This window comes from Aotus nancymaae, unplaced genomic scaffold (assembly GCF_030222135.1).
Source record: "Aotus nancymaae isolate 86718 unplaced genomic scaffold, 86718_ANA_hifiasm-v0.15.2.pri h1tg000348l, whole genome shotgun sequence".
NCBI classification, from domain to species: domain Eukaryota; kingdom Metazoa; phylum Chordata; class Mammalia; order Primates; family Aotidae; genus Aotus; species Aotus nancymaae.
The window spans coordinates 159787-173805 of record NW_026988763.1 but is presented as its reverse complement, the minus strand read 5'-3'; the positions used below and the strand labels follow the sequence as shown (position 1 = coordinate 173805).

At 51.9% G+C, this 14019-nt stretch overlaps 1 pseudogene; it reads right to left on the bottom strand.

Moving 5' to 3' along the window:
• LOC135273193 (germinal-center associated nuclear protein-like) overlaps window positions 1-14019 on the bottom strand; it is a 54128-nt pseudogene that overhangs the window by 21938 nt on the left and 18171 nt on the right.

Below are 14019 nucleotides of genomic sequence, written 5' to 3'. Positions count from 1 at the left end.
AAAAAACTTTCTGCTAAAGAAATGGGTTACAGGCCAGGCATGGTGGCTCACGCCTGTAATCCCAGGACTTTGAGAGGCCAAGGTGGGCAGATCCCGAGGTCAGGAGATTGAGACCATCCTGGCTAACACGGTGAAACCCGGTCTCTACTACAAATACTAAAAATTAACTGGGTGTGGTGGCGCACACCTATAGTCCCAGCTACTCGGGAGGCTGAGGCAGAAGAATCGCTTGAACCCGGGAGGCGGAGGTTGCAGTGAGCCAGTATCGCGGCCACTGCACTCCAGCCTGGGCGACAGAGCAAGACCCCATTTCAAAAAAAAAATAAGAAAAAGAAACGGGTTAAGAGGATTCCTTCATTCCACAAATATCAATTAAGTATCTGCTGTGTGCTGGCTGTGGGAGATTCAGCAATAAATCCTGCCCTTCAAGCATCTCTAAATGCCGGCCTGGCACGTGGGAGGTGTCGGCACTGTGGGCAAATGCCGCCAGGTGGGGCTGAGGTGGGGTGTATGCTGCAGTCTCCCCAGGGTGGTCAGGTGACAGGTGAGCAACGACCTAAAGGAAACAGGGGCGGCAGCAGGACAGCCAGCGGCAGAGCACACGCCTGTGCTGGGCCACAGCTGGACCCAGCATGTTTGCGGAGAGCAGTGAGACAGCTGGGGAGGGGGCCGGGTCCACCGCTGGGTTCGCCGCCAAGACAGGCGACGCCACCTGGCTGAGCTGTCGGAGGACCCTCCGGCTGATGCTCACCTGGTGCAGGAGATGCCCAATTTCCCTGCGTGGCCCAGGTCCAGGAGACCCCTGGCCAGGTTCTCCTCAGCAATGGGGCACTCTGCGCTGGGCGCCAGCGCCCTCAGCCGGTCGCTCACGTCCACGCAGCAGGGCGCGGCAGGGAAAGCCTGCATCTGGCGCCTCAGTTTCTTCCGGGCTGCGACAGCTTCCCTCCACCTGGGGGACACAAGAACACATCGTCACTGAGTGTTTTCAAGGTCTTCAAACCAATAAACAAACTGGAGTTAAAACGCAGGCATGTTGCTGACTTGGCCAACAAGAAATAAATAAATAAATAAACAAACACAACTCGGGCATGGGGAAGGAATGACATCAAATGAGCGTGGTGAGCGACGAAACTACTGGATGTAAGAACTAACGCCGAATGCGCTTTGGAGGCCGACGTGGCAGAGAAAGCTGCCCAGGTGCCATGGCAAGAAACTGAAGGCACATCTGTCCCAGCATCATAAATGATTACTTAGACATAGCAGTGATATCAAACATAATTAACTATATAGTCAATCTTATTACATTATTATTCTCTATTATTAACTTTCCCTTTAGTATTACAGTGTAGGACCGTTTTTAGCCTTATACTATAGAAATAACAGGGTAGAACATAACTAGGAACTGAAGGGACATTGTGAGAAGTGATCAGGAGGCGAGAGTAAAAGCCTTGCGGTAGCGCCAGTGCCTGGGGAGGCGCCCGTTACTTAGCAGGCCGTGAGGGGCACTTTCCCTCTCACTGAGGAGTTCAGAGAAAACTCTGCTCTGCCGGCTCTTAAGGAAGGTCTGACACTAACCAGCCTGCCCACGGACATCAGGGGCTTAAACCCTCTCCGTGGTGCTGTGCTCCGACGGTCACTGTCCTTGTCCACTTTCATGGTCCACTTTCCCACCCGATGCTCTCTTGTAAATTCTTAGAATAGAGGACTCCTAAAAGCCTTTGATCCCTCTGATAAGTGCATCGAAAGATACTGACCTATGTGCCTCCCCTCCTTGCAGCAGCTACCTGAGGGAGGGCCCTCTGTGCTGTACCCACGTGACTCGCTGAACTGCGCCCATGTGGCCCCCCATATTTTAAGAAAGTGATTTGCTTGACCCCTAGCAATCATGTCAGATAATTCCCTCTCCGGCCCTGTCCCCCTGCCTTGTATACAATAAATGTCAGTGAGTCCAGGCATTCGGGGCCACTGCTGGACTCCACCCCCTGGTAGCAGTGGTCCCCTGGGCCCAGCTGAATTCTTATCTCTGTGTCCTTGTGTCTTTCTCTTCTACGATCTATCGTCACTGCACACAAGAGAATACCCACAAGACCCTGTGGGGCTGCACCCTGCAGATAGAGATCTAAGATACATGCGCCTGGCCGGGCTCGGTGGCTCACGCCTGTAATCCTAGCACTTTGGGAGGCCAAGGTGGGCAGAATGCCTGAGCTCAAGAGTCTGAGACCACCTGGGCAACACAGTGAAACACATCTCTACTAAAATACAAAAAATTAGACGGTTATGGTGGCAGGTGCCTGTGGTCCCAGCTACTCAGGAGGCTAAGGCAGGAGAATCACTTAAACCCGAGAGGTGGAGGTTGAAGTGAGCCGAGATCACGCCACACCACTGCACTCCAGCCTGGGCGACAGAAGGAGACTCTTGTCCAAAAAAAAAAGATATACATACATCCCTTGACCCACAGCCGCCACTGACAGGAATTTATCTCTAGATACACATGCCTGTGTGCAAGCGGGTGAAATGTCTGTACAAGGAGAGTCACTGTGACACTCTTTGCCAGAGCTAAAAGGAGAGCCACATCAAAGTCCAGCAACCAAGGACGAGGAAGGTCATTACTGGTACATTCTCGCACTGACCTCAACACCACTGGCAATGCTGAGAGCTCAACATGCTGCTACAGCCAGTCCTCCACCTCTTATCAGATGCAGCACAGAAAGGCTCAGAGCAAAGCAGGGGTCAGGAGGCCACCTGTGCCGACAGCCACAGGAAAGGACAGAAAGTCTCTGGATAGATTCACAAGCAGCTGCTGTCTCGAACAATGGACAGAGGTCTGTTGTGGAAGGGAGACTCACTTCTCCCCATACTCCCTTCTATACTGTTAGAACTGTCGAGGACACTATTACTTATTTTAAATTTTACTGTGAAATAAATCATACAACACACGGAACACAGATATGCCCCGTTTAAAGATTAATAAATAATCAAGCACCTATGCACTTTCATCCAGTTGAGACGTTGTAACCGTGAGAGGCAGCCCTCCCATTCCCAAAAGTAACCACTATGCTGAGATTATGATCATTATTTTCCTCCTTTTCTTTAGGGTTATACCACTATATAAAAATCCAAACTAAGCGATCTGGTATGAATATACAGTATTTGTATATTCCCTATTAATTGCTTTTTTCCCACCACTCCTGTTTTGAGAATTCACATTTGCTGGTGCACAGAGCCATCATCTGATCTGGCCTGTTCACAGCCATCTCCCAGCATCCAGTGCCGTGGGCAAATGGCAGGCACCCTGTAAGTATCTGCTGAAATACAGAGCAGCCACCACACCCCAATCTAATTCCTGACTTTTCACCTTAGTTTATACTGTGTGTGTGTGTGTGTGTGTGTGTGTGTGTGTGTGTGTGTGTGTGTGTGTGTGTGTGTTTCGCACATAATCAAGTATTTCTGAAACCCAATATAATCCAATTAGAGTCCATTTTAGGTATTCATTGCTGTAACATTTTCCCTGATCCTTTCACCACTGAATAAAGGAATTGATGGCTCATACATTTTGAATCTGGTAAAAGACTCTTCCCTGTGTGTGGATTTTGCCTGTAGGGACACAGGACTCACCGCTGCAGATACTTGCAGAAGCACTGAAGCTCCTGGAGTGTCTCCTTTGCAGTCTGGAAGATTTCCTCCACGAGAAACAAGTCCATGAGATGGGCACAGACATCCTCACAGCAACGGGCCATGCGGACCCTCTGGTCTGTCTCTACTGCTTTCCTGAGAAACAGGGCGATCAGCATGGAAGACTGCACTCAGGGCCCACAGACACTGAAGGCTTGCTTTAAAAGTTCAAGAGCTGGCCAGGCACGGTGCTCACGCCTGTAATCCCAGCAGTTTGGGAGGCCTAGGCGGGCGGATGACCTGAGGTCGAGAGTTCCAGATCAGCCTGGCCAACATGGAGAAACCCCAGCTCTACTAAAAATACAAAATTAGCCAGGCGTGGTGGCATGGGCCTGTGGTCCCAGCTATTTGGGAGGCTGAGGCAGGAGAATCGCTTGAACCCGTGAGGCAGAGGTTGCAGTGAGCTGAGATCACACCACTGCACTCCAGCCTTGTGACAGAGTGAGGACTCTGTCTCAAGAAAAAAAAAAAAGAAAGAAAGAAACCTTTATCTTAATAAAAGAGTCAGAACTTTTAATTAATTATTTTAGAGACAGAGTCTCACTACGCTGCCCAGGCTGCAGCACGGTGGCCATCTGCAGGTGAAATCACTGCACACTACCTGGACCTTCCGAGCTTAAGTGATCTTCACACCTCAGTCTCAGGAGCTGGGACTACAGATGCCTGGCTTAGAATTTGTGAATGACCATGTAGACAACCAACCAGAAAATCTTCTCATCAGCAATATCTGACACCTGCAACTGGAAGTGTGTCAAATATCTGATAAATGCCAGTGGCTACTAAGGATGGCTGACGCTGGTCATGTGGTGGTAACCCTTGTATAAAAGAGAATTTTTTGTAATAAAATTCTCTTTGTCGAATGTCTATCAAATACATTTGGTCACAAAATCAAAGCTTAAACAAGAAAGCACATTTCCAATAGCCCATCCTCAGTGGCTCGAGACACAGCCTCAGTCTCCTGGCACAGCAAGGCACCAGTGTCTCACTTACTTCAACTCATGAGAGCACGTTTCCCTCACAAACTCCATCATCACCCGTTCCATCAGCTCTGCAGCCAGGCCCTGGCTCAGCTCAGTTAACGCCAGCTCTCTCTCCCGTTTCAACCTACAAGGAAGAGAATACACAAGGGTAATGTTTCAGAATAAAAATAAGCGCTGCTTGGTCTACTCCCCAGCCGTGCAGACAGGGACGGAGCTGTGCTGCCTGAGCCAGGAGGCCACCCCGACTCCAGCTCCCGACACCACCTCCCTGCCCCTGCCTTTCCTGGCTGGGGAAGGCCACTGCTCACAGGTAGGTATGGCCTGGGGACCTCCACCCACTCCCTGGGCTCCAGTGTATGAGGGCACTGAGAGGGTCAGCAGGGGCTGAATGGCAGCACAGTGCACAAGAGCAAGGGCTTCCCGGCCAGGGTCCATTCTCTCCTGGTCCACACACATCTCCTGTCCTGCTGCATGGACACGACACACCGACCTTTCCTCTTCGGCCCGCTGCCTCTCCTGCTCTCTTCGCTCCCTTTCCTTAGTCACTTCTTCAGCTGCAATGTGCCTCAAAATGCCTGTGGTTGCAGCTATTAACAAATCCTCCACAGCAGCATTAGAAACACTACACAGAGCAAAGGGGGTAGCATTCAAAGTCAGAGTAAAAAAGCCACGTCAGTAAGTGTCTAATATTGACAAGGAAAAAAACACACAGCTTGAGTATCCCTAATCCAAAAATCTGAAATCCAAAATGCTCCAAAATCTGAAACTTTTTGAGCACAGCATGACATGCTTTTCAAAGGAAATGCTCATTGAATCATTTTAGAATTCAGATTTTTAGGTAGGAGATACTCAACCAGTAGATATAATACAAATATTCCAAAATCCAAAAGTATCTGTCATCTAAAACACTGTCGTCCCAGCGTTTTGGATACGGGATAGCAGCCTGTGCGTGTCTGGCTGTCAGCATACAAACTAAGCCCACTGTTAGAAACACACCATCTACCAAAACAGACTCGTGAAGAAACAGAAAAACCTCAGCAGTCCTGTAACTAGTAAGGAGATTTCCAAACAAAGCAAAGTGTAAGACCAGAAGGTTTCACTGGTAAATTCTATCGAACACTTAGGAAAAACTAACACCAATCTTTCTCAAACCCTTTCAAAAACTGAGGGGGAGGGAACATTTACTAACTCATTTTATGAGGCCAGCATTGCCCTAATACCAAAGACAGACCAGAGACACTAGAGGAAAGCTAGACACTGGCCAGGCACGTGGCTCACGCCTATAATCCCAGCATTTTGGGAGGCTGAGGTGGGAGGACTGCTTGAACCCAGGAGTTTAAGACTAACCTGGGCAACACAGGGAGACCTCATCTCTACAAAAAAATAAAAACTTAGCCAGGTTATAGTGGCACGCGCCTGTGGTCCTAGTCACTTGGGAGGCTGAGGTGGGAGGATGGCTTCGCCTAGAAGATCAAGGCTGCAGCTAGCTGTGATTGTGCTTCCGCACTCTGGCCTTGGCGACAAAGTAAGACCCTGGCTCAAAAAAAAAAAGGAATAAAGAGGAAAACTACAGACCAATATTCCTCACGAATATGGATATAAAAATCCTCAACAAGGCCGAGCATGGTGGCTCACACCTGTAATCCCAGCACTTTGGGAGGCCAAGGTGGGTGGATCACCTGAGGTCAGGAGTTCGAGACCAGCCTGGCCAACATGGTGAAACCCTGTCTCTACTAAAAACACAAACATTAGCCTGGCGTTGGTGGCAAGCAGCTGTAATCCCAGATACTTGGGAGGCTGAGGCAGGAGAATCACTTGAACCTGAGAGATGAAGGCTACAGTAAGCCAAGATTGTGCCACTGCACTCCAGCCTGGGCGACAGAGCAAGACTCCATCTCAAAGAAAAAAACAAATCTTCAACAAATGTTGGGTGCAGTGGCTCACACCTGTAATCTCAACACTTTGAGAGGCTGAGGTCAGGAGTTCAAAGCCAGTCTGTGCAACAAACTGAGACCCAGCCTCTAAAAAATTTAAAACTTGGCCGGGCACAGTGGCTCATGCCTGTAATCCCAGCACTTTGGGAGGCCAAGGCAGTGGATCACCTGAAGTCAGGAGTTCCAGACCAGCCTGGCCAAGCGAGACTCTATCTCAAAAATAAACTAATTAATTAATTAATTTAACCAAGGAAGCAAAAACTTTGTATGGTGAAAACTATAAAACAGTCCTGAAAGAAATTAAGGATGACCTAAATAAATGGAAAGGCATCTGATATTCTCAAATTAGAAGATTTAATATTGTTAAAACAATATTGGCCAGGTGTGGTGGCTCACGCCTGTAATCCCAGTACTTTAAGAGGCTGAAGCAGGCAGATCGCTTGAGGCCAGGAGTTCGAGACCACCCTGGACAACATGGCAAAAGGCATCTCTACAAAATATTAAAAAATTAGCCAGGCATGGTGGTACACATCTGTAATCCTAGCTACTCAGGAAGCTGAGGCAGGAGACTCGATAGAACCCAGGAGGCGGAGGTTGCAGTGAGCTGAGATCGAGCCACTGCATTCCAGCCTGAGCAACAAGGAGAGACTCCATCTCAAAAAAGAAAAAAAAAAGATGACAATACTACCCAAAACAATCTACAGACTCAATGCAATCTCTATCAAAATCCCAACAGCACTTTTTGCAGAAAAAGAAAAACTCATCCTAAAATTCAGATATCTCAGGAGACCCCAAATAACAAAACCATCTTGAACGAGAAGAATAGATGGAGGGGAAATTTTTTTTTTTTTTTGAGACAAAGTCTCGCTCTGTTGCCCAAGCTTGAGTGCAATGGTGCGATCTCGGCTCATGGCAACTTTCGCCTCCTGGGTTCAAGCGATTCTCCTGCTTCAGCCTCCCAAGAAGCTGGGATTACAGGGACCTGCCATCACACCCGGCTACTTTTTTTATTTTTAGTAGAGACAGGGTTTCACCAGGTTGGTCGGGCTGGCTCAAACTCCTGACCTTGTGATCCTCCCACCTTGGCCTCCCTAAGTACTGGGATTACAGGTGAGAGTCACCACACCCGGCTTTTTTTTTTTTTGAGACAGAGTCGTGCTCTGTCACCCAGACTGGAGTGCAGTGACACTATCTTGGCTCACTGCAACCCTCCGCCTCCTGAGTTCAAGCGATTCTCCTGCCTCAGCCTCCCAAGTAGCTGGGAGTATAGGTGCCCACCACCACGCCTGGCTAATTTTCATATTTTTAGTACAGATGGGGGTTTCACCATGTTGGCCAGGCTGGTCTTGAACTCCTGACCTCAGGTGATCCACCTGCCTCGGCCTCCCAAAGCACTAGGAATACAGGCATGAGCCACCGGAAAATCTCCATGACACTGTATTTGGCAATGACTTATTGCATCGTGACTCCAAAACACAGGCAACTTTAGTAGAGGAAACTTCTAGAGGACTGGGCGCAGCTCCCCACCGCGAGTAGCAGGAGGGGAGCACCAGATGCCACTCACCCCAGAGCAGCAGCCGCGTAGGCAGCGCCTGCAGAGCCGACTTCCTCACAGTCCCCCTGCAGAGCCTCCCCTGGATGAGCTCATCCAGCACCTGCTCCAGGTCCTGTGGAGAGACCAGCATGGGGTTGAAGGGAACGTCCCACCCAGGGCAGAAATCCTGGGTAACATGTTGTCACTGACAGTCTGCAGGTATCTGGTGACAAAAGCACATGACCCCTGACACAGGGTCAGCTAGGCTGCTGCAGGAAAAGTGTCCCCTGGCAAACGGAAAGCGGATGGCCACAGAGCACCCTGGCCCAGACATCTCCAATCTACATCGAGCAGCCTCCGCTTCTGTGGCCACTCTTATGCTCCCACTCAGGACTCCCCGATCCCAAGAGGGGCTGGCGCCCAGTGCCTGCCCCTAAGCAGCCAGAGTGGCACAAGCCAGTTCCACAACCATAGAGTTAACAGGCTCTACTCCACAGTAAGGCACTGGTCAGGGGCCAAACCCACCCTGCAGCCACACACATCAAGGGGCACACTCACCCCAGGCCAGGCCCATCAGGGTGCACAGTCACACAGGCCACACACACCAACAAAAACACATCCACCCCAAGGCCACGCCTATCAGACGACACAGCCACCCCAAGCCATGCCCACAGGGGACACACCCACCCAGGCCACACCCATCAGTAGGGACACCCACTCCCAAGTAACACCCAAAGGGGACAAGATCACACCCAACAGTGGGGACACACAACCCCCAGACATGACCACCAGGAAGACACACCCACTCTCAGGCCAGGCATACCGGGGCAGCACCTACCAGGAAGATACATCCACTCCAGGCCACACCCATCGGGGGGGACACCCACCCTCAGCCATGTCCATGAGGGACACACCCACCCCCGCCGGGGGCACACCCACACCTAGGTCATGCCCATGAAGGCGTACAATGCTGCCCATGATCCTGTCAGGAATAGACAGGTGCTGAGTTCAGACACACAGGGGCTCAGGCCAGTGCTGAGAGGAAGCTCCCAAGATGAAGATGGGACTCCAGGCTGGGCCTGGATGGCGGGCCCCAGACCTGCCACCCGAGGCTGGCTGACTCTAGCAAGACCCCTCCCTGGACTCTCTGGAGACCAGGCACCACAGCCCACCCCCCGGAGTGGAGACCAAGGACACTAGTGCACAATGACCTAGAAGAGTCCCTACCTCATCAGAGTACACGGGCATGGGCTCTGGAGGCGGCAGCTCAGGCTGCACAGGGGGCTGGAAGAGGCCTGGCGCCGCGGACATGTTCAGTGCCAGGATGGGAGGCAGAGGCACTGGCGAGGGCGCAGGGGCAGGGAGAGGCTGCGGGAGACCGGGCAGGGGCGCATCTGGCTCTGCGCCACACTCCTCTCCTCTCCCTCCACCTGGAAGGAAACACACAGGAGGAAACGGCGCTGCAGACACAGGGCGCCTGGCACCACGGAGACCAAGGTCTGTGCAGGGACAGCCCCAGGCCACCCACAGTGACCCTGAGAACTGGCCTGCCCTCCTGAAGAGCAGCCACATGGGACACACACCACAGGGGACACGTCCACCTTCAGGTGAAAGACAAGCCCCAGGAGGTGAGGGAGCCAGGAGCCAGGCTTCACGGCCCCTCGGTGCACTCCCAGTGAGCTCTGAGCATGAGGGAGCACCACAGCCCTGGGCCCAAGACAAGACAGACGCTCAGGCTCCTGGGAGGCGTCCTGGCAGGAAAAAGCAGCTAGTCCCCTCACTACGACTGCGGCTTCACTCACCTGCTGTGTCCGAGCCGGGTCTCTGGGTGCCGACGGGCAGCTCTGTGGCCAGGCTCTCCCCAACGTACTTGTTCTGGGAGTTGAAGCTGCACACAGGGGTGTGACGAGGGACGGGGGGCAATGGCCCTCCATTGACAATTTCCCCAATGGACACCGTCAGCTTCCTGCTAATAAACACCGACTTCCTGGTCTTGGATAATTCCTCTGGTTCCAGGAAAGCAGACCGGTTCAGCTCCACACAGCTACCCAGACCACAAGAAGACACCAGAGGGCCGTCACCAGGGAAGAAGGCAGCTTTGCCCTCAGTGCCCCGCCGAGTGCTGCAAGCTGTCAGGCGTCCCACAGCCATGTGTAAAGGACAGAAAGCAGAGGCCCAGGTCCCATGGCCACCCGTCCTGGAGCCTCTGTGGTCCCCGGAACCACTGGGCCCAGCGAGTTAACAGACACACGCTGACTCACTCCTGCCTCCTGGCTGGCTCACCCAAAGCCGCCTGTTTTGTGAGGGCAGACCGGGAAGGAGGAGGCAGGCCGGGGGCAGGTGAGGAGGTGCAGGAGGCAGGGTGGGGACCCAGCAGTGGGTGTGGAGGGTAAGCTGCCGGTGTCTGACAGTGGGTCTCTGAGTCTCATCCTGGTCTTAAAAGACACTCTGCTCAGTAGCAGAGAAGACTCTGGCCTGGCCTGCAGTGCCTCCATCCCAGCTGTCAGAGGTTGCCTGCCGCCAGCTGGCAAAGGCACTCAAGGCAAACAAGAAGCCCTAACTTTTATCTTTAGGTTCGCTGACAACTCATGAAAAGGACTGATTTTCGAGTCAACAAAGAACTTGGTCTGAGCCCTCAATGGGCTGACAGCCAGGGTGTTGGGAACACCCCCAGCTATTCTGAGCCTCGTGTGTTCACCTGTACGGGAGAGGAACACACCTTCTCCAAGCGGGGCAGGCAGGCAGCCCCCCACGGCCCTGTATCAGAATTCGAAAGGAAACAGGAGAGAGGGGCCCGCAGTTCCACGCTCAGCTCTCACCCGTCAGAAATGGTGAGGCCGTGGCAGGTGAGGAAGTCAGTCGCCTCTTCGCAGCCTTGGAACAGCAGCATGCGCACCACGCCATCCAGGGGAAAGATGGCAGATCGCTGTGTGCTCACCGTGTACGCGAAGTTGAGCGCCCGGATGGCATCCTTGCGGATCTGAAAGAAGCAGCCAATCACTGCGGTCTCAGAGAAAGGCCCAATCAGACAAATGCAGTCAGCCTGTGACCACAGGAACGGCCAGCGTGGGGACACGGGCTCCTCCTGGGGCTCAGCCCAACAGAAGGCGCTCTGGCAACATAGAATGACCCAAGCTTAGAGATCGCAGGTGGGCTGCTCAGTGGCGATGCTCAGGAATGCATGCCAAGTAAACACTCTCACAGAGAAGGATAGGCTGGGAAGTTTTTATTTATAAGAAAAATCAGGAAACAAACTGTCCACCAACAAGGCCAGGTGAATTCAGCTATGCAGCATCCACCGACATGAAGGTGCTGCAGAGGACCCCGGAGACTATGGAATGCCAGGAAGAAATGAATCATGGCATTATAACAAAAGCCTTAAAAAAAAAAGAGGCCAGGTGTGGTGGCTCACGCCTATAATCCCAGCACTTTGGGAGGCCAAGGTAGGAGGATCGCTTGAGCCCAGGACTTCAAGACCAGCCTGGGCAACATAGCTACATCCTATTCTCCACAAAAAATAATTTTTTTTAATTAGTGGGGTATGGTGGCATGCACCTGTGGTCCCAGTAACTAAGGAGGCTGACATGGGAGGATGGCTTGAGTCCAAGAGGTTGAGGCTGCAGTAAGCCCTGATCACACCACTGCACTCCAGCCTAAGTGACAGAGTGAGAACTAGTCTCCAAAAAAGACAACGGGGCTGCGTGCCGAGGCTCACACCTGTAATCCCAGCACTTTGGGAGACCAGACGTACCACATGAGGTCAGGAGCTCAACACAAGCCTGGCCAACATGGTGAAACCTGGTCTCTACTCCAACAACAGAAAAATCAGCTGGGTGTGGTGGTGGGAGCCTATATTCCCAGCTACTGGGGAGGCTGAGGCAGGAGAACCACTTCAACCCAGGAGGTGGAGGCTGCAGTGAGCCGAGATGGCGCCACTGCACTACAGCCTGGGTGACAGAGTGAGACTCCATCTCAAAAAAATAAATAAAAATTTAAAACGACAAAGGAAAAACATAAAAATGCTAACAAAAATTACGCTTGGGTGCTGGGGCTTTGGTGACTAAGCTGTTAGTCCTCTTCCAATGTTCTTTAATTCAAGCAATACAGCGTTTGGCCTGTGCCTGGTACTGTCCTTAATGCTGAGAATACAACGGTGAACAATACAAAATCCCTGTCCCCACGTAGCGGACACGCTAGGGAAGAGAACAATGCCACGGAAAACGAGCACAGACAATACACAAAACGGCAATTCAGCGCGGCAAACGGACGGGGAGAAGAGGGAGCGCTGGCAGAGGCCGACTGAGGGCAGCAGCCAGGCCCCGTCTTGCCTCGGGGAGGTGCTGAGTTCAGACACACAGGGGCTCAGGCTGGAGCTGACAGCACCATGCGACTTTGTGAGCGGGAACAGCAGTGGGAACAGCAAGCACAAAGCCTCTGAGCAGGGATGCACGGGGCTGTGGGGACAGGCGGGTGCCTCTGTACACCACTGCTGGTGAAAACGGTTTTTCCAAAGAAAAACACTTGAATCATCTCTTTTGTTTAAAGTTATTAAAAATGGCCAGGCACAGTGGTTCACACATGCAATCCCAGCACTCTGGGAGGCCAAGGCGGGCAGATTACTGAGGTCAGGAGTTCAAGATCAGCCTGGCCAACATGGCAAAACCCCGTCTCTATTAAAAATACAAAAATTAGCTTGGCATGGTGGCACACGCCTGTAATCCCAGCTACTTGGGAGACAGGCTGAGGCAGGAGAATCGCTTGAACCTAGGAGGCAGAGGTTGCAGCGAGCCAAGACTGTGCCAGTGCACTGCAGCCTGGGCAACAGAGTGAGACTCTGTCTCAAAATAAATAAATAAATAAAGTTATTAAAATTGGTCAACATTCTACTAACCATCATCATATATACAGTATTAACTTTAAGTTTCATTTTATCGTTTTTTTTGAGAGAGGGTCTCTGTTGCCCAGTAGATCTTGGCTCACCGCAGCCTCAACCTCCCAGGCTCAAGCAATCTTCCCACCTCGGCCTCCTGAGTAACTGGGAATACAGGAGTGTACCACCACACCTGCCCAGCTGTTTTTTTTATTTTTAGTAGAGACGGGGTCTCCCTATGTTGGTCCAGAATCCCTGAGCTCGAGCAATTCTCCCACCTCAGTCTCCCAAGGTGCTGGGATGACAGGTGTGAGCCAAAGCACCCAGCCAGTATTAACTACAAGTGGCAAGTTAAGGAAAAGCTTTTCATTTGCTCCAGAACTTCGGTTGTCTGGCAACCTGCAGACCTGACAACAAGGAGCAAACCTGCAAAAGACTCTCTGACTGCGACATGACTCTGTGTTTAGTCAATTTACAGGAGGCCCTGATGTGTGACCAAAGAAATTATCTGGAGCCAGAGACGGATGGACCTAGGCAGGTCCTGAGGTCTCCCAGGCATCACCGTCCCCACACAGTGGCCACTGCAGGCTTGTGGAAGGGATCTAGGCCACCTTCTTGAACCCACTGCCAGAGTGGGCAGCACAGTGTGCGCGAGGTGAGGCAGTGGGTTCAAGGTGACCCTCTGTAAGGCAGGCGGCGGTCCTGGTCATGTCTACCTGAACTGATACATGGAGGGCCCAGAACGGCAGGTGCCACAAGGGCTGCTCTGTCCTCATCCCCAAGTCCCATGGAACTGAAACGAAAGGACCAAGTGGAAACCCCGAAGACACTGAGTTTCCTCTGTGCAAACCTCAGGAGAGGGACCAGCCTTCCCACTGCTCTGCAGCCCCAGCACACGGCAAAGCACAGACACTGAGGCACCAACTAAAATAAACTTAGCACCATCGGCCTTACTCCAGAAACTTAGATTTAAAACATGAAGAACTTCAAAGTCAGGGATTTTGTGCGTAGATATGACGTTTCTGCTTT